The sequence below is a fragment of the Oryctolagus cuniculus genome, chromosome X, assembly GCF_051225735.1.
Source record: "Oryctolagus cuniculus isolate XC-2025 breed Fujian yellow rabbit chromosome X, ASM5122573v1, whole genome shotgun sequence".
Taxonomy (NCBI): Eukaryota; Metazoa; Chordata; class Mammalia; order Lagomorpha; family Leporidae; genus Oryctolagus; species Oryctolagus cuniculus.
This window is the reverse complement of record NC_142888.1, coordinates 88431498-88451522: the sequence shown is the minus strand read 5'-3', so window position 1 is coordinate 88451522 and position 20025 is coordinate 88431498.

Genomic DNA, 20025 nt, shown 5'->3' with positions numbered 1-20025 from the left:
TCTTCTAGAACCTGAATGTTGGTGTACAAATTGTATTCAGGGCCGGTGCTGTGGCTCAAAAGGCTAATCCTCCACCTTGCGGCGCCGGCACACTGGGTTCTAGTCCCGATGGGGGCGCCGGCTTCTGTCGCGGTTGCTCCTCTTCCTGTCCAGCTCTCTGCTGTGGCCCGGGAGTGCAGTGGAGGATGGCCCAAGTGCTTGGGCCCTGCACCCACATGGGAGACCAGGAGAAGCACCTGGCTCCTGCCATCGGATCAGCGCGGTGCGCCGGCCGCAGCGGCCATTGAGGGGTGAACCAACAGAAAAAGGAAGACATTTCTCTCTGTCTCTCTCTCACTGTCTACTCTGCCTGTCAAAAAGAAAAAAATCATATTCAGACCTTAGCAGTATATTAATTCTAATGCCACCCTCCCACCCTATGTCTACTCTTGTTTGTTAAATACTACTTTGGAGGAATATGGTTTCTTTAGTCTATCAGTAGCAGCCACGTCAAAATCTGTAAATTAGATGGACTTGTTGAGCTAAGTTCAATTTTCTCCTTTTCCAGTAGAATGGAAGACAACAAAATATGTCATCTGCTTCTCACGTTGCAAGATAATCTGTTTCTCCTTGGATTTCCCCCCAGCGCATCTGTTTATATTCAAGTGAAGATTTTTCTGCTAGAAGCTGGTATTTGTCTCAGTTATGTGCTCAGCTAGGATTGGCTATACAAAAATTGATCTCTGCCTTTATAGAAATCACATAAACTCATTGTGCACGGCTAAGTAAAATGGCTCAGTAGTCGAGGTCTTTTTCATTGCTGTCACCTTGCCCCTCCCCATTTTCCTGTAGTACTCCCCTTCCTGTAGTACCAACCCCCCATCTGATATTTATTACCTCCTTTGATAATCTACTTCCTGGACTTCTGACTCTTTGAATAAGAGTACCGGTGCCTTATATTGCTTTTGTGCCCTGACTCCTGCTTGCTTGGCTGTTTCTGACTTATTGCTTTGATCTGACTTTTGGTTTTTGGCCTTCTACTTTCACCCCAATTCACATCACCAGCTACTTTGGCCCCTGGGACCCAGGTCATTCTTCTGACCTGCCTCACTTTCTTGTCAACTCTCTTTCCTCTGTAAAAGTCTTTACTTCAGATCTCTTGATCCTGGCTCTGACTTCTGCATACATTTCTCACTGCTATGCGTGTTCCTCCAAACTGACAATCTGGAAGAACTCCCCCCTGTTCCTACCACTAACAACAACAACCAAGGACAGATGTTTATATTTTGAAGCAGTGTCAGCACCATTCTCTGAGCTGTTGGAAGGACACAGGATGTGGCCTCTTAGCCTACATGAACAATATTGCCACTTAGCAAATGGGAAATAATAACAATAATTACTAAGAAGGGATTTTTATGAGTGCTTAGTGCCCCCAGGGCTCCCATGCTGTCACATGGGAGCTGGAGAGAGCCGAGGATTTGGCTGAGAAAGAAGGTTTTAAAGGGTCATGTCACACTTACTGTTCCCATTATGAGCTTGGTCAAGGAGAAAAGAGTTGAATTGACTTTCATAATAAAAAAAATACAGATTTTTTTTTCCATTGTAGAGATGTGGGAAGGGTGGACAGGGCAGTACATAAAAGGCAAATCAATTAGTTGGGAATTTCAGAAAGTTAATAGAGTATGTCAGTAGAAGTCCTCCAGATTGCATGTATTATTCCTTGATTGGGAAGATTCACACAGTTCCAGGACTCAAATTAGCATTAATGAGGATTTCACATGTAAATTCCCAGCAAAGCCAAAGAACTGTTAATTCCTTACACCTGGATAGTGCTCAGAGCCATTTTTTCCCCTTCCTTTTAGGTCTCTATAATACAACGAATATTAAAAAGCCCAAAATTGGAAATTGCCCACTCAGATGACATTAATTTAAAACAAAGAAAAGGTGTTTACAAGAACACCTTGCTTCTATGACAGAAGAGGCACTGACACCAGCCTTGTTTTTAGCTGCTGTTTAGAGAAAAGGTGTCATAACTACAAGGTACAGTATCTTTTCCTATTATTATCACTATATGATGAGGAATTTGTTAAATTATGCTGATTATTGGTCTGGTGTTTCTGAAGAAAATCACAGCTTGTAGGGAAGAAAGACAAAGGTTATCAGCTGCCTATCCAATTTCCTAGTCCACGTGGAGAAAGAATGATTTATTTTAATACAACAAGAGTTCATGAAAAATTCTTTCTTACTTCCTTTGGAAGGAAGAGAGGAGAAAAATATGCACCATGGGTGAGAGGCCGATTTAAGGTCAATATAAAAATTTTTAATGCATTAAATTTGCTTGTAAATATACCGGGCTCCTCTGGTAAGAAGTGAGTTTCTTGTCAATAAAGGCATTAAAACTGAAGAATTATATGTGAGGACTATTATGTGAGAAATTTCTGTATCAATGAATCTAGGTACCTTCCAAGATATCATTCAGCTCTGAGAATTTCTTTAAACAATATTTCAGAGTATCGGTTTAGAAGGCAGGAATCAAATTTTTACAAAGTTTTTAAAAGTGATAATTACAAAATGTCAAGAACCTCAGAACTGGGGCCAGCATTATGGCACCATGGATAAGTCACCACCTGTAATGCCAGCATCCCATATCAGATCATGGTTTCAGTCCTGGCAGCTCCGATTCTGATCCAGTTCCCTACTAATGCCCTAGGAAAGCATCAGATAATAGGCTGAGTACTTGGGCCCCTGCCACCCATGTGGAAAACCTGGATAGAGTTCCTGGCTCCAGGCTTTGGCCTGACCTAGCCCCAGCCATTGGGCCATTCATGGAATGAACCAGTGAATGGAAGATTCTCTCTCTCTCTCTGACTTTCAAAATAAGTAAAATGAACCCTAAAAAAAGAACCTCAAAATTATAATACCTTTTTTCTTTAAAAAAAAAAAAAGAATTGAAACAATTGCAGGTTCACAGAGTTTGTAAAACATACACGAGAAGTCCCACGTATCTTTACCCAGTTTCTTCCAAAAGTTACATTTTCTCTGAATATAGTATAATACTGTGCCCAGGAGTTTGACGTGAAGTTTATTTTCATATATAAAATTTTTCATCCCTTAAAGAGTCTAAGAGCTCTGGGAGATGATTAGTTACTTCATTTTTTTAAAGAAAAGATTTATTACGCGTGTCAGAGTTCCATTCTTAGTTTTCTAACAGAATTTTCTTTTAACTTATTTATTTATTTATTTAAAAGGCAGAGTTACAGAAAGGCAGAAGCAGAGAGAGAGAGAAAGGTCTTCCATCTGCTGGTTCACTCTCCAAGTGGCCACAACAGCCAGAGCCTAGCAGATCTGAAGCCAGGAGCCAGGAGCTTCTTCTCTCTCACACAGGTGCAGGGGCCCAAGGACTTGGGCCATCCTCCACTGCTTTCCCAGACCATAGCAGAGAGCTAGATTGGAAGTGGAGCAGCTGGGACTTGAACCGGGACTCATAGGGGATGCTGGCACTGCAGGAGGTGACTTTACCTGCTATGCCATAGCACTGGCCCAGGCCATTTTTATTTTTTTCACCATTAAGAAATATTTATTTATCTATTTCAATTACTTCATTTTTGCATGTACACATTAAATCATAGTTGCACAAATGAAATTCAATGACTTGAACATGACTACGAATCCAGTAAGCAAGGTTGTAGAGCAAGAATTCAAATCCTTGAACATCCCAAATTTTATGGAAACCATTCTTGCTGACTTTTATATGGTATAATGGTTTACAGGCTCCTTTCCATAGATCTTTGGAGTTAACTTGGGTGTCAGAAACCCCTCTCTCTAAACTGAAGTAAGTAGTCATAAGAGTTTAAATCCAGGATACCAAGAAATCATTTTAATAATTGCCCTTTGTTTATTGTAAAATGTAAGGCTGTCCACATACAAGAGGGGGCCTTGCTATATGCAGTGGTGGCTTATAGTGGGTTATTCCTAATTTAGAGGAAGGAGATTAATGGTCTTTAAACATTCTTTATTTTGAAGTAAATATGCATTCACATACAATTGCAAGGAATAATATAGTGAGGTTCTGTGTACCTTATACTCAATTTCTCCTAAGAAATATCCTTTTTTAGATTTATTTATTTGAAAATCAGAGTTATACAGAGAGAGAAAGAAAGACAGAGAGAGATAGAGAGAGAGAGAGAGAGAGCAAGAGTGAGAGAGAGAGAGAGAGAGAGAGAGAGATTGGTCCTCCATCCATTGGTTCACTCCCCAACTGGCCGCAATGGCTGGATCTGGGCTGATTCAAAGCCAGGAGCCAGGCAACTCCTCCAGGTCTCCCATATGGGTGCAGGGGCCCAAGCACCTGGGCCATCCTCCACTGCTTTCTTTTTTTAGTTTTTATTTAATGAATGCATTTTCATAGATACAACTTCAGGAATATCGTGGTTATTTCCCCCATACTCCCCCCCAACTCCCATCCACCCCCCTGTCCCTCTCCCATCTCCTTCTTCATTATGGTTCCTTTTTAGTATGACTTTCTATACAGAGGACCAACTCCATGGTAAGCATAGACTTCAACAATTTGCACCCATGCACACAACATATAGAGTACAGTTTGGGGAGAGAATTTGCAGTTGATTCTCATATTACAATTCAGTAGGGACAGAGGTCCTATATGGGGAGCAAGTGCACAGTGATTACTGTTGTTCCTTTAACAATTAACACTCTTTTTTATGTCATCAGTGATCATCTAAGGCTCTTTCCATGGGCTGCCAAGGCTATGGAAGACTTTTGTGACCATAGACTGTCGGTATTTGGACACGGCCATAAGCAAAGTGGATGTTCTCTCCTCCCTTCAGAGAAGAGTGTGTCCTTCTTCGATGACCCTTTCTTTCCTCCGAAGTCTCACAGAGATCCTCTGTGTATGTTATTATTTTGTCACAGAGTCTTGGCTTTCCATGTCTGAAATGCTCAAGGCCTTTCAGCCCGACCAGGAAGCCTTAAGGGTTGATTCTGAGGTCAGAGTGTTATTTACAGCGATTGTCATTCTAGGAGTCTGCTGTGTGGACTGCTTCCCATGTTGGTCTTTCCTTCCTCTTTAGTTCTATTATTTTTACCGGGTGCTTGATGTTATTTATATCATCCCTTTTAAACTTAGACCGATCTATATGTTGCGTTTAACATTTAATATGATCATTTTAATAGTGAAGACCCTCCACTGCCTTCCCAAGCCACAGCAGAGAGCTGGATTAGAAGTGGACCTGAACTGGCGCCCTCATGGAACACCAGTATTGCAGGTGGCAGCTGCACCAGCTACATCACAGCACCAGCTCCGGATTCTGTCCCGGTTGCCCCTCTTCCAGGCCAGCTCTCTGCTGTGGCCAGGGAGTGCAGTGGAGGATGGCCCAAGTCCTTGGGCCCTGCACCCCATGGGAGACCAGGATAAGTACCTGGCTTCTGCCATCGGATCAGCGCGGTACACCGGCCGCAGCGCGCCAGCCGCAGCGGCCATTGGAGGGTGAACCAACGGCAAAGGAAAACCTTTCTCTCTGTCTCTCTCTCTCACTGTCCACTCTGCCTGTCAAAAAAAAAAAACCCTCTATTATAGGGGCCGGTGCTGTGGCATACCAGGTAAAGCTGCTGCCTGCGGTGCTGGCATCCTATGTGGGTGCCAGTTTGAGTCCCAGCTGCGCCACTTCTGATCCAGCTCTCTGCTATGGCCTGGGAAAGCAGTAGAAGATGGTCCAAGTGCTTGGGTCCCTGCACCCACATGGGAGACCTGGAAGAAGCTCCTGGCTCCTGGCTTTGGATCAGCCCAGCTCTGGCTGTTGCAGCAATTGGGGTGAACCAGTGGATGGAAGAATAACTTTCTCTACCTCTGCCTCTCTGTAACTCTGCCTTTCAAATAAATAAATAAATCTTTTTAAAAATCTCTATTACAATAGTACTATATTTATAGCATAAAACTATAATAATAGGGTACTTCAAAAAGTTAATAGAAAAATGGAATTAAAACATAACTTTGGGTGGGTATTTGACAGTGATTAAGATACCACTTAGGATACCTACATCCCATGTTGGAATGCCTACTTTGAGACCCAGCTCCTGCATTTCTGAGTCAGCTTCCAATATGCTCCCTGGGAGGCAGCAAATGATGGTTCAAGTATTTAAGTCTCTGCCACCATGTGGGAAACTGGGATGGAATTGTAAATTCCTGATTCCATCCTTTCCAGTCCTGAATGTTGTAAGTATTTTGGTAGTGAACCAATGCATGGAAAGTCTCTCTCTCTCACTCTAAAGTGGGGAAATCTCTCTCTTTCTCAATCTCTCTCTCTCTCTCTTTTTGTGTGTGTGTGTCAAAGAAAATAAAAACAAATAATTAAAAGATAAGTTTATTTTGGTGTAAAACAGTTTTTCAATCCATGCATATTTTTTATGATACACATATCCATGAACTTTTCCAAGGCCCTTCATATGTTGTACCCTCAAGAAACTGATGTTGATACAGTCCAGTGATCTCTGCATTTCACCAATTTTACATGCACTCATGTGAATGCTCTTGTGTATTTATATATGTGTAATATTAAATCATGTGTAGATTCTGCGTCCACCTAAAATCAAGTCTCAGAATAATTCCATCACCCCAAGAATCCTTTACTGTGTTTCTATATTCACAGCCACTTTTGTGCTCCCCCTCCCAACTCCTGAAAATGTGTTACCAATCCCTATAATTTTGTCATTTCGAGAGTGTTACATAAATTGAGTCATATGCTATGTAATCTTTTGAAACTGACTTTTTTTTTTTTACTTAGCACAGTTCCTTGGAGATTCATCCAAATTGTTGCATGTGTATGGCTTATTCCTTCTTTTGCTGAGTAGCATTCCATGAAATTAAGACACCACAGTTTTTAATCATTGATCCATTTAAGGATATAGGGATAATTTCCAATATTTTTATTAAAATAAAGTTGCTATAAACATGTACAGATTTTGATGTGAATGTAGGTCTTCATTTTTCTGGGATTAATGCCCAGGAGTACATATTCTTGCTCATATGGTAGTTGCATATTTAATTGTGTAAGACTTGTATCATACTTTTTTTTCCAGAGTACCTATACCCCTTGTATTTTTTTTCCCCTTGTATTGAGTCTTTTACTGAATGTTTATTTTATGCTAACCACATTCCAGATCCTGCGCTAATTATCTCACATGCATCATCTCATTTAGTTCTCAAATAAACTTTCATTTTAACATAGAGGAAATTGAGGGCCAGAAAATTAAGTACTATTTTCAAGGTTATTTAGTTGGGAAGTTGCAGATCTGGACTTGGGTGATTCCAGAGCCTTACATACTTTCTTAACAATGACACTATCCTAGCTACTCCTTTGGAAAAGGGCTCTAAGTAGAGCAGATGACCAATTTTTAAATGTTATCATACAGCAAATAAATACTACAACAAATTTCTTCAAAGATATTGGTTCAACATTTAGGCTTTAAAAATATACTTAAGTAACTCAGAAAAGCTGAAGGAACCAGTTTCTAAGTTTTTAGGAATGTGAGGATTCTGATTTGGATGAACTGGACTTGATATTCCTGGTGGTCTGGTTATAGCAGGCATGTAATCAGAACACCTGAATTTACATTACTGCTTTCTCACTTACTAGATGTGTGGCTTTGAGTAAATTGCTAAACTGCACTGAGAGGTTATAAATGAGCTATGCTCTCATTTATAAAATGGGGCTAATAACACCTTTCCAGTAAGGAATTTAGTGACTCTTAGAGAGGCCAAAGGATGTGGATGCAGTTTATAAGCTCTAAAGCACCATATAATAATGAAGGGTTATTATTATCATTACTTCAAATGTTTATACATTTGTAGGATTGCAGATATAATGCACAATATAGCTTGGATATTCAGAGAAAAAACAATTGTCTTCATGTCTGTTGGGCCCACCCATACACTAAGGGGTAGGTAGGTGGGTACCAAAAGCACAAATATCCAATTGGGTTTGAAACTTAGTCTGACTTGGGAATTTAAACCAAGGATTGATAAAAATTTTTCTGGAAAGAAATAGATAACAAATGTTTTAGGTTTTGTGGGCCTAAATCTGGGTACTAAAGCAGCCATAGACAGTTTTAATAAAACTTTATTTGTAACAAGTGGCAGATTTAACCTGTAGACTATAGTTTGCCAGCTTCCAATTCAAACAATTCTTTCGGATAGTTTTCAGATTTTTTAGTTTAGTTTTGCTTTTTTACAAAAATGCTGTCTCAGATAAATGATGCACCCTACTTCTACAAGATGGTGACTGAGTACATAGGGAGAAGGCTTATGGAACCTGCTGCTATTAAAGGGAAGATGAGGATATTAGATCCATGTGTCCTTTGTACTGAATTCTGGCTATTCTGATGGCTGGTCGATGTTCCTTGTCACATGTTTGCTGCCTCCTTCACTGCTCTTTACTGCTGAAGTTTATAATTCTACCGAGTGTGATTTGATTTCCTTTTCTTGATTTGTCCAGAGCTTGATAATGTGGCCTGGTAGTCTCTGCTTCCTCTTGGCTCCAAATTTTTATAGATTCAAAATTTCTGGCTGGCGCCGTGGCTCAATAGGCTAATCCTCCACCTTGCCGCGCCGGCAAACCGGGTTCTAGTCCCAGTCAGGGTGCCGGACTCTGTCCCGGTTGCCCCTCTTCCAGCCCAGCTCTCTGCTGTGGCCAGGGAGTGCAGTGGAGGATGGCCCAAGTGCTTGGGCCCTGCACCCGATGGGAGACCAGGAGAAGCAGCTGGCTCCTGCCTTCGGATCAGCGCAGCGTACCGGCCACGGTGGCCATTGGGGGGTGAACCAACGGCAAAGGAAGACCTTTCTGTCTGTCTCTCTCTCTCACTGTCCACTCTGCCTGTCAAAAATAAAATTCTGTCAAATCTTACATCTAGCTCAATGGCTCATCTCTGTAATGAACTCACTTCCTTCCCACACTGGTTCTCTTGATAGACCCAATGGCTCTCACCTCTGTCTATCTGTCATGGAAACTAAGGGCAGTTGGGAAAAGCTAACCATTAGGGATTTCACTGCCTCACCAAAGAGACTTTGATGTAGCTGGTCCATACTGGAAGCTATAGGGTAGTCTGTGAGGTACCCTCCTCCATGGTTTCAGGTGGAGAGTAATGTTACCCTCACTTATCTTACGTGATTCTCCCTGTACTCATTTCCTTTTCCTGCATCTCTCCCTCCCTCCTTCCTTCATAGTTTCCCAAGGCTGGAATGGTAGAACTTTTTTTTTTTTTTGCATCCCATAGATTGTATCCTGCTTTTGCCATATAGTTGGCCTAGATGTCACCAAAAAATGGATGATTTTCCTGGTGCACTCTATGAAATTGATCCCTAAAACTTGACCTTTGATTTTTGCTAGAGATAAAGAAATTGGAATACATACATGCATTGGTTTTACATAGAATTACATGTAATCTGTGTGTGTGCATGTGTATGTGTGTGTGTGCATGTGTGTGGGCCTCTAATCCCCTAGCAAGAATGGAAAAAATAGTAACATTTAGGAAATAATAAAAATGTTAACAGTTATACTATTGATACTGTCTTAGGACAATAGTTTAGCTTATAAAGCTATTGCCTACTGCATGATCCTATTGTCCATGTCAGAAGCCAAAATTTTCCTCTTTTCTCCTTCTGTCATAAATGCTTAGCTTTCTGCTAACCTCCCACACTCTTCACGAAAGGCTGTCCCAGGCAGGCAAACTAGAATGTAAGTGCTCAAGAAGGTGAAAGAGAAAAGCACAATAATAATTTTCAAACTATGTCCTCTTTTAGAAGACTTTTTTTAACCTCTTGTCAGCGTTAATCTGATGATGAGTGGTAGTAAAATATAGTGATTGAAAGTGTAGGCTGTGAAATCATACCACTCTAGTTTCAAGTCTCAATATCATTATTCACTGACTCCATGAGCTTGGGAAAATCATTAAATTTCTCAGTGCCTTAGTTTCCAAAACTGCAAAAATACAGATAAGAGTAGTAATTAGTGAGGATGAAAGTAGAACGTGTGATGTGCTCAGCAGCAGTAAGGAATCACTAAATGGTAGCCATTTATTATTATTGTTTGGAAAATGGTATGCCCGTTAAGCAAATGAGCTAGATTCTGCATCTGGATCACTAGCTCAGATCTGTCCTTGGCATGTCAAACCACATTCAGGAGGAATATAGGAGAGGTTATGCCAAATGGCATGTACAATTTGGTAGTAGGGAGAGAGCAGCAATAGGGAACTTCTGATATTTTCTTCTTTCCAAAACTCACTTCATCTTCCCAGGGGGCGGATAGGGCAAACTGGAAGTGGAAAAGAAAGGAAGAAGATAACACAGAGTGGCTTTCCAGCAGAAATCAGGGAGTTCAACTGAAGCTTTCTCAGGCAGGTCTGGAGCACAGTCATATACTTCTCTTCCCATAGCACCTGCCTGTGTCTCGGTACCACAGCAATTAGAGAAGACCACTGGGATTTTTACTCAAAATCAAAGCCATCTGGAGGCTGTAGACCACATGAAATCCAAGCAGGATCGTTGCACACAGGTATTCTTCGGAGATGCGTGGAGGGATGCAAGTGCAGGGAGTGTTTGATGTTGCTTTGCAAATAACTGTTTGCTCAGGGAGAGGTGTGTGGCATGTCAGGAAAGCATATTGATTTGATGTATTGCATTACCTGTGTATCTTGAAAGGTTAAGGAACAATTGGTTTCAAAAATTGGTCTCTGATGAAAGTTTGTTACTTATGTACTGCTTGGTTCTGTCCTTGATACTGAGCATTATTTCACAATGGGAACAGCATAGTGCCTACAATTTTTTTCTGTTTGCCTTCATCCTGCACCCTTATTTTCATTGATATTGTCTCTGGATCTTGTGAAGTGAGGCTCATTTCTCCTGCTCCCTGCTGTAGGGGGAAAAATTCAGATCTGGAAGAAATAGAAGGTGAAATGTCAAGTACCTAAGGTATTTCAGTCTAACCTTGGCTAGAGGCCAGCTACTGAACCCAGAAAGTAAAAAGGCAAACTCCAGAGTGTTTTTATAATGTGATGGCTTGCAAGCTATGCTGACAGAGGGCTGTACTCTCACAGCTCTATTTATTTATAGCTCCCCCCCAACCCAAATGCTACAGAACAAGTATTCTGACTAGTTGGAACGCTAATAGATTACAAAAAAAAAAAAAAAAAGAGAGAGGAAATCGATAGAAACCCATTCCAAAATGTCTCTCTTCTCCCAATAATTAGGTGGGAAATGGGAGAATAGGTAAGTTTTCTTTTTCGCATTTAATAAGGTTTAGGGATGGGAAGGACAGGTGGGGTACAAATGTATGGCTTTTGATCCGATCAGAAGGATAGGAAAAATTCAGTTGCATTTAGAGGCTCCAGCCACCATCTAATATTTATAGAAGTCAATTCTTCTGGGAAGTACGTTTAGGCCTGTGAATTCCTGTGGTCAGGTGATCCTGGAGACTGGCTCATTGTCACAGTCTTTATACTGTTGCACGTTCCACTCAGCCACAGAGAAACTGTATCCTGGCTCTTTAAACATAGCCCTGACTGGCCTGTCTTTCCTTCCTGATTTTGCATCTAGCAAAAGCTATTCACTGTATAGACAGGTAGGACCATACCGGATACATGAGGATGGCTAATAATTAAGGACAGCTGCTTCAGGTAAATACAGTTTGCAGGAACACCAGATTATGTTAATTTTCTCAAAATAACTTTTTTTTTTTTTAAAAAAAGCCTTGTAGCAGAGCAGGCTCTTGGGTTGTGTTCCTGAAACAATGATAATGCCAAGAGTAATGGGCCTTGGGTGGTATCTCTCTCCTCCTTCTTCCCCACCCCCTTCTAATGCTGCACTCTTGGAGCAGAATAGTCCAGAAGGCAAAACACACCTCAGTGGAGGAGGCACTGTGCTTGTTTATTCTGGTTCCTGCTTACTAGCACTGTGTTTTATGAGCTTCCAGCACAAAAACATGGCGTAGCACTCAAAACAATGCCAACCTGGTAGACTACCAAGTGTGCTTTTCAGCTGTCTTTCAACCTGGCACAACACAATGGTCCCTAAACAGAGTCCTGGGTTCTAATTGTAATCACTTTTTGTGTTAGCTGTGAAAAGTGGCCTCTGGATTTCTGTTGCTCCATCTGTCAAAATGGGGGCAAGCAAGTTCACAGAGGTTCTGTTGAAGATGCACTGTTGTTAACGTTACTGCTTTGAAGAAAATGTGTAAATCTTTATATTAAAACATAGACTAACTTAGACATCTCTCCATGTGTTCTTCAGTGCTGGAGATATTTTCTTTCTTAAACAAATCCCTATGTACTAGGTACATTTCCAAAAATCCTAAAATGCCACTTCTAGAACCAAATTTCACTCCATTAGTTTTCTAGCCCTGAAGATTTTCCCTGCACTATATGAAATATCACTAGATATTCTTAAAAGCATTATTCTGTTCCCTTTCCTACAGGTTTTCCTTCTTTGCCATTAGAACAGTGCTTCTCTAAGCATGGTCCTTACACCACCTGTGCCAGGATCACCTGTGAAAGTGTGATTTCCTGGGTGCTGCTTTGAGAGTCACATTAATAAGTTAGTAAGAGTGCTTGCATTCTGAATTTACCCACTGAAGTTTGAGACAGGCAGCATTAGGCTTGCCTAGGGCAGAAGTGAACTGGTAAATTCATTTTTGTCTTTGCCTGTCACAGCCTAAGATCACTGTCCAGCAAATATGGACAGACTAGTGTCTGTTATTCCACAGTTCTCCACCTTTTTCTTACCACAAGTATGAGTTACCCTACTCTGTGCAAACTTGCATAGTTGCAGTGCAGGTTGGGAGGAATCTGTGGAGTTGCATTCATCAGACTGGCACATGTAAACAGATGTCTTCTTTGTCTCTCTTGCTCCATGCTCTGGGAGCCATTTTTGATCTACGGAGTCAGAGTCAGGGCCAGACAGGCACGTTTGCACCCACAGCGGTTCTCAAAGTGTGCTCCCCGGCCCAGCAGCAACAGCAGCATCTGGGGATTTGTTATACACGTACACTTTTAACATTCCGCCCCTACCAGACCCACTGAATCAGAAACTAGGGTGGGCTCAGCCATCTGTGCTTTAATAAGCCCTCCAGGGGATTCTGATGCATGGTAAGTTTGAGAACCACTGCTTAAAGCATTTTCTATCCCCAAACTGCAGTCTCTCCAAAACTAGAAGCAGCTGGAACAGTAGAGCGGGAGTAGATCTGAGCAGGACAATAGGGGAATTGCAATATAGAAAGAATTGATTAATTGTAAAGGCCTTCTTTAGGGTATTTGTGCTTGAGAGAGAGAGCAGGTCTTCAAATAGCAATGCTCCTAAAAATGACTACAAATACTACATATATACCACACCAACACACATTACTATCACACACAACCACAGGTGTATATATGCACATATACTTGTGTATGTGTGTGCCTGCATGTATGCACCTATATAACTAAAATCATCCTTAGAAAACAACAGAAAAGGAATAAAAACATTTAGGCAGTAATAAAAATCTGAGCAATAGCTATTGATAAAAATGCAGGCAAGGGAACAAACTTCAAATATATACCAATCAGCAAGTCTGGATGATATGCATTTTGGGATCTGGAGGGAATTCACTAATGATTTTACTAAGCCACTGACAACTGGAAAACCTGACAAAACCCACTTGGGTATGCACTATGTTTTGCCTTGTCAGCATCTTGCATAATAGTGGTATTCTAGTAGGTGCATTCACTAGGCCCTTTCTGCCCACCCGACCTCCCACATCAAGGAAAAAAAGGATTCCATTAACTAGAAGTAGATGATACAAGAGTTAACAATATACATCAAAAATCCTTTTTGTCCCAAGATTTTATTTATTTATTTGAGAGGTAGAGCTGTAGACAGAGAGAGGGAGAGACAAAGAGATTTTTCATCTGCTGGTTCACTCCCCAAATGGCTACAACAACTGTAGCTGGGCTGATCTGAAGCCAGGAGCCAGGAGCTTCCTCTGGGTCTCTTGTGGGCTCAGGGGCCCAAGGACTTGGCCCATCTTCTACTGCTTTCCCAGGCCATAGGCAGAGAGTTGGATTAGAAGAGGAGCAGCCTGGACACGACTTGGTGCCCATATGGGATGTTGGCATCGAAGGCAGAGGCTTACTCTACTATGCCACAGTGCCAGCCGCTAAAAGTTCTTTTTTTATTTTTTTAACAGGCAGAATGGACAGTGAGAGAGACAGACAGAGAGAAAGGTCTTCCTTTGCCGTTGGTTCACCCTCCAATGGCCGCCGCGGCCGGCACACTGCGCTGATCCGATGGCAGGAGCCAGGTACTTATCCTGGTCTCCCATGGGGTGCAGGGCCCAAGCACTTGGGCCATCCTCCACTGCACTCCCGGGCCACAGCAGAGAGCTGGCCTGGAAGAAGGGCAACCGGGACAGAATCCTGCACCCCAACCGGGATTAGAACCCGGTGTGCCGGCGCCGCAAGGCAGAGGATTAGCCTAGTGAGCCGCGGTAAAAGTTCTTTTTATAAACAGGGCCTCCCAAGCATTGCTGTCTGTAAACTCTGCCCCTGGTGCACAACACATTACAAAAACTGCTCCCAACTGGACCTATAGGGCCTGTAGTTGCTTGGACTGAGATTTACTAGTTTACAATCTAGCAGAAGGATTGGGGAGATTAAGCTAGGAGATTTTCTGCAGAAAAGGAGTTCACTATGAAGGGGATTCCATTCCAGCAATGCTTTCTCCTCTTTCATGGTGTTGAGACTGAAAATGGAGAAGCTGCATTGGTTGAGGATGCAAGCTTCTCGGGAATGAGAGGTTCTCAGAAATGAATGAAAACCTCTGCTTGCAGCATTTCTCATATTTCAATAAAATCCAGTTCTTTTACTTGGCCAATCATGATGTACTATTTCAACCTCTTAAAGAACTCAGTGGACCCATACCAAAGAAAAAGGAAACAGAACTGTGTCAGATAGTGCGTAGGTTGTCATATATCAGACCGAGTGCATATTAGTGGAAAAATTACTGATTTGGGACGTTTGGGACCTTGATTATTAGGCTAGGGCTACTATTATTTTGAGGACAGCATTTTCCCTTCATTGGCTTCAGTTTTCTTGTGTGTAAATAATAAACATTGGATTATATGACCGCTAATACCTACACACATCTCTAACATTCTATGTGTGTAGTAGATCCTGAGCATACGGTATTTTATCACTTTCTGTTTTAACTCTTTAAGAACAATACCTCAGGGATGGACATTGTGGTACAGGAGCTTAAGCCACTGCTTGGGATGTCAGCTTTCCATATCAGAGTGCAAGTTTGGGTTCCAGCTACTCTGCTTCCGATTCAGCTCCCTGCTAATGCACCTGAGAAAGCAAGTGGACAATGGCTCAAGTGCTTGAGTCCCTGCCACTCACATGGGAGACCTTGACGAGGTTCTAGGCTCCTGGCTTCAGCCTGGACTCAGCCCTGGCTATTGCAGTCACTTGGGGAGTGAACCAAAGGATAGAATATCTCTGTCCCTTCCTCTCTCTCTCCATCACTCTGGAATTACAATAAATGAATCTTTTTTAAAATTAAAAAGAATAACACTTTAGGTCTATGTGGATAAGTTTGTCATTTTGCTAAAACAAGAAATTGAATTTCCTATCTGAGGCTGGACTGTGGGGGAAAGTTTCCTGCCTAGAGTGAGCCTAACCAACCACTTAGCACCTCTGCCCCAATAAGGTTCAATTGTTCTCTACTTATTAGATACAGTTTTATAAGGGAAGTTATACTCAATGGTGAATTTGGACGTTTAGAAACATAATACCTGTTTACCTCAAGGGCCTATTATTACACAGCATACAAAAGGTTGAAGTGTATTGCGTATGAAAGCCAGTTTGGTTTTACGTTTTTGTACCTCAATTTCCTCATTGGTTTTTGTAAGGGTGCAATGATCAGAGGCTTATTTCTTTCTCATGAAAGACCCATGTGGAAAAGAAAGCTAAGGAGACAGCACCTCAGCTCTTATCTACCTCCACCCTACATTACACATTGCTTCTCTTCATAGTTCATTGGACAGAATCAGTCATCAGGTCCCACCATAACTGCACAGGAGACTGGGAAATGTAAGGGAGCACATGGAGTATTTAGTAAAAACTAATAGTCTCAAGTATAAGGGAAAACTTTTCCTCTATATACATACAATTTTTAACATACAATGATGTTAAACAATAGCAACTACTATTATTTATCATGTATCAGGTATTTCGCTAAATGCTGTACATGCACTATCTCATTTAATCGTCAAAACCTGGTGAGATAAGAACTTTTTTGTCAAGTCATTTTTATTTTTACAAGTGAGAAACTAAAGCACAGAGAATTTTAAAATTTCATTTAAGTTATACAAGCTACATGTATTTCCTATATACAGATTTAGGAATAGAGTGATATTTCCCACCCTACCCTCCCTACCTTTCCACACTTCTTCCTTCCTTTCCCATTCCCACTCTTAATTTTTACAAAGATCTACGTTCAGTTTACTTAATGATCATAAAGTTGAACCTACACTAACTAAAAAGATTCAACAAATACTATGAAGAAAACAAAACAAAACAAAAACAAAAACACTGTTCCTCAACAGAAGATACAAGGCCTGTAAACAATCAATGAATCTCAAAATGTCCATTTCACTCCAATACATTACATTGTAGGTACTCTATTAGTTACTTTGTATCAGGGAAAACATATAGTATCTGTCTTTTGGGGACTGGCTTATTTCACTAAGTATAATGTTTTCCAATTGCATCCATTTTGTTGCAAATGACAGGATTTCATTTTTTAATACTGTGTAGTATTCCATGGTGTACATAACCCATAATTTCTTTATCCAGTCTTAGTTGACAGACATTTGGGTTGATTTCATATCTTAGCTATGGTGTATTGAGCTACAATAAACATATGGGTATCGATAACTCTTTCAGATGCTGATTTCATTTCCCTTGGGTAAATTCCCAGGAGTGGGATGGCTGGGTCACATGGTAGGTCTATATTGAGACTTCTGAGGTATCTCCATACTGTCTTCCATGGTGGCTGCACAAGTTTACATTCCTACCAACAGTGGATTAGGGTACTTTTTCCCCACATCCTCACCAGCATTTGTTGTTTGTTGATTTCAGCACAGAGTTTAAGAGACCAGTCCAAGCATACGTAGCTGATATGAAACAGGGATAGTATTTGAACCTAGGTTGATATAGAATTACAGTTGGAAAGTGATGAAATTGTCTTTCCAGGGAAACAGCTGTGTATCCCATTGCCTGTGGGATACCCAGACCTGCTCCCAGATATTCTCAGTTGGATAATATTGCCAATAGGAGGCATTTGAAATTTTGTCAGGATAGTTTTGGTTCTTACAGTGCTGGAAGGTGCATCAGGTAAGAGGAAGGATCAATGATGTTGGATGCCCTGCAATGAGGAGGACATTCTCCCACAAGAAAGAAGTGGCCTATTTCCACAAGAGGTTTGAATGTCATTCAATATGCTCAGGTAACTCAAATTATGTGAGCCTAGAACCTAAGTCTGCTTACTTCCATGCTTCACACAGTTTTACTACACACTAAGTTTTCTTGGAATAAAACTATTTATTGAAGAAAGATTTTACATTGTCTTGTTTAGAATTTTAGTAATAATATTAAGAGCTAACACCCAATTTATTATGTGTTAGTTTCTGTTGTAAGCATATCACATATATTGACTTGTGTAATTTTCACTAAGCTCTAAAAATTATATACTATTATTATTCCCATTTTACAAATGAAGAAACTGAGGGTCAGAGAAGTTAAATAACTTGTTCAAGGTCACATGGCTTTAGCAAGTTGCAGCTACAGTTATGAAAACTCACATTCCTGATAGTTGTGCTTTGTTTTTTACCCTTTGTGATGCTTACCATTTCTTTGTAGATATCCAAAAATATCAGATTACCATTTCTTTGTAGATATCCAAAGATATCCAAGTATCTGATTGGTATTATATTCCTCTTATGTGAAAAATTTCTTTAAATTTTTGATATGCAGATCTGTTGGCAATGAGTTCCCTCAACAGTTGTCTAAATAGTTCTTAGCTCCTCTATTTTTTAAAAAATATTTAAAAAATATTTATTTATTTGGAAGGAAGAATTAGAGAGAGAGAGAGAGAGAGAGAGAGAGAGAGAGAAAAGGTGCAGGGGCCCAAGCACTTGGGCCATTCTATGCTGTTTTCCCAGGCATAATAGCAGGGAGCTGGATCAGAAGTGGAGCAGCTGGGACTCGAACTGGCACCCATATGGGATGCTGGTGTCCCAGGCAGAGGCTACCTGTTACAAAACAGCACCGGCCCCCTTCCTTCATTTTTGAAAGGTATTTTCAGTGGATGTAGAATTATGGGTTGACAGCTTTCTACTTTCAGTATTTTAAAATAAGTCACTACATGGTCTTCTGGTGGGCATAGTGCTTGTAGTGTTTAAAAGACCAATACAACACCCCCGAATCTATCTACATGTGTTATCACATTGACTATAGACAATTGACCCCTTTATTACATCCTCTAGGGAGGTCATAGCAAAACATTTACATATAAAAATGTATACCATTTTATTTTTAGTTACTATCTATTTCTTTCTCTTTTATATTACAGTTAATTTAAAATGATATTTCAAATTACATGTAAGGGGGCTATTTGAAGGGGCTTCAAAATGTTCATGGAAAATGTACATTAACTTTTAATTCCATTTTCTCACAGCCACTTGAAGCTCCTCGTATTATCTATGACTTTCATTTTGGAAAGTTAAAGTGAACATTACAAATATTTGTCAGAACAAAAAGGGTGCTGAGTTTGATATGTTGAAAATCACTGTCCTGGAAAAAACTATTAATTCAGGAAAATTGGTTTTCAGTTCTCATTCCTCCATTTGGTCTCATCTGCTGCTTGGCTTATCTGCCCTTTGGCTCTTATTAATCCTTATTAGCAGTGGTTATTTCTGGATTGATATTATACTTTCCAAATTTTCCACAATGAATAAACATTACTTTTATATAGTAAAGGGCTTTAAAAAAGAAAGACTTACAATAAAGCAAAGCAAATAAGATAAAAACAGAGTTTCCCTTTGTCTTATTCATAGGGTTTTGTAGGGACAAATATTTTGCATAATTTATTTTTATATAAAAGTACTAAACTTATATGATTTCATGTACCATATTCAACCCTTCCTCAAATAAACAAGGATTCTGAAATATTTGTGAGTTTACACCATCAAGATTTAAGTACCTACTCTGAGAATTTTAGGTACTTATAGAAAGACATTCTAAGGGAGGCTATATTTTGTAGGCTGTACTAGTTATCTATTGCTCCACAATACATTTCCCTAAGATATAGCATCTTAAAACAATAAACACTTATTATTTCACAACATCTGAGGGTCAGAAATTGAATATCAGCAAGTTGGGTTGTTCTGGCTCTGGATTCCTTGTGGAGTTTCAGTTAAGCTGTCTGCCAGGGCTGTAGTCATCTGAAAGCTTAACTGTGCTAGGGTATCCATGGGGTAAGTGGGTCTTCAAAAAACTAGTGAAAATGTGCATTATGCAAAAAACTGCATATATTTAAAACATGATTTGCACCAAAATAAACATCTTTTAATTGCAATTGCCAGGAACTTTTTGAAGTACCCCCTAACTTCAAAGCTGTGAGCAGAACTCTTCAGTTTCTCATCATGCGGACTTTTCCAAAGGGCTGCCTATAACATCCCAAGAAAGAAGCCAACTTATCTTTTATAACTTAATGTTGTAAGTAATATAGTGCTATGGCTTGGACATTAGTTTGGATGTTGAATGTCCTCCAAAGACACATGTTGTTTTAAAAGCCTGATTTGGGGTGCAACCACTCTCTCTGCTTCGTGGATCATGATGTGATCCTTCTTTTGCATATGTTGCACCATTGCCATCTGCTGACCCCAAGAGAGGCTAAACCAGTGGAGCTGCCTGATCTTGGATTTGAATCTCCAAATCTGAGCTAAG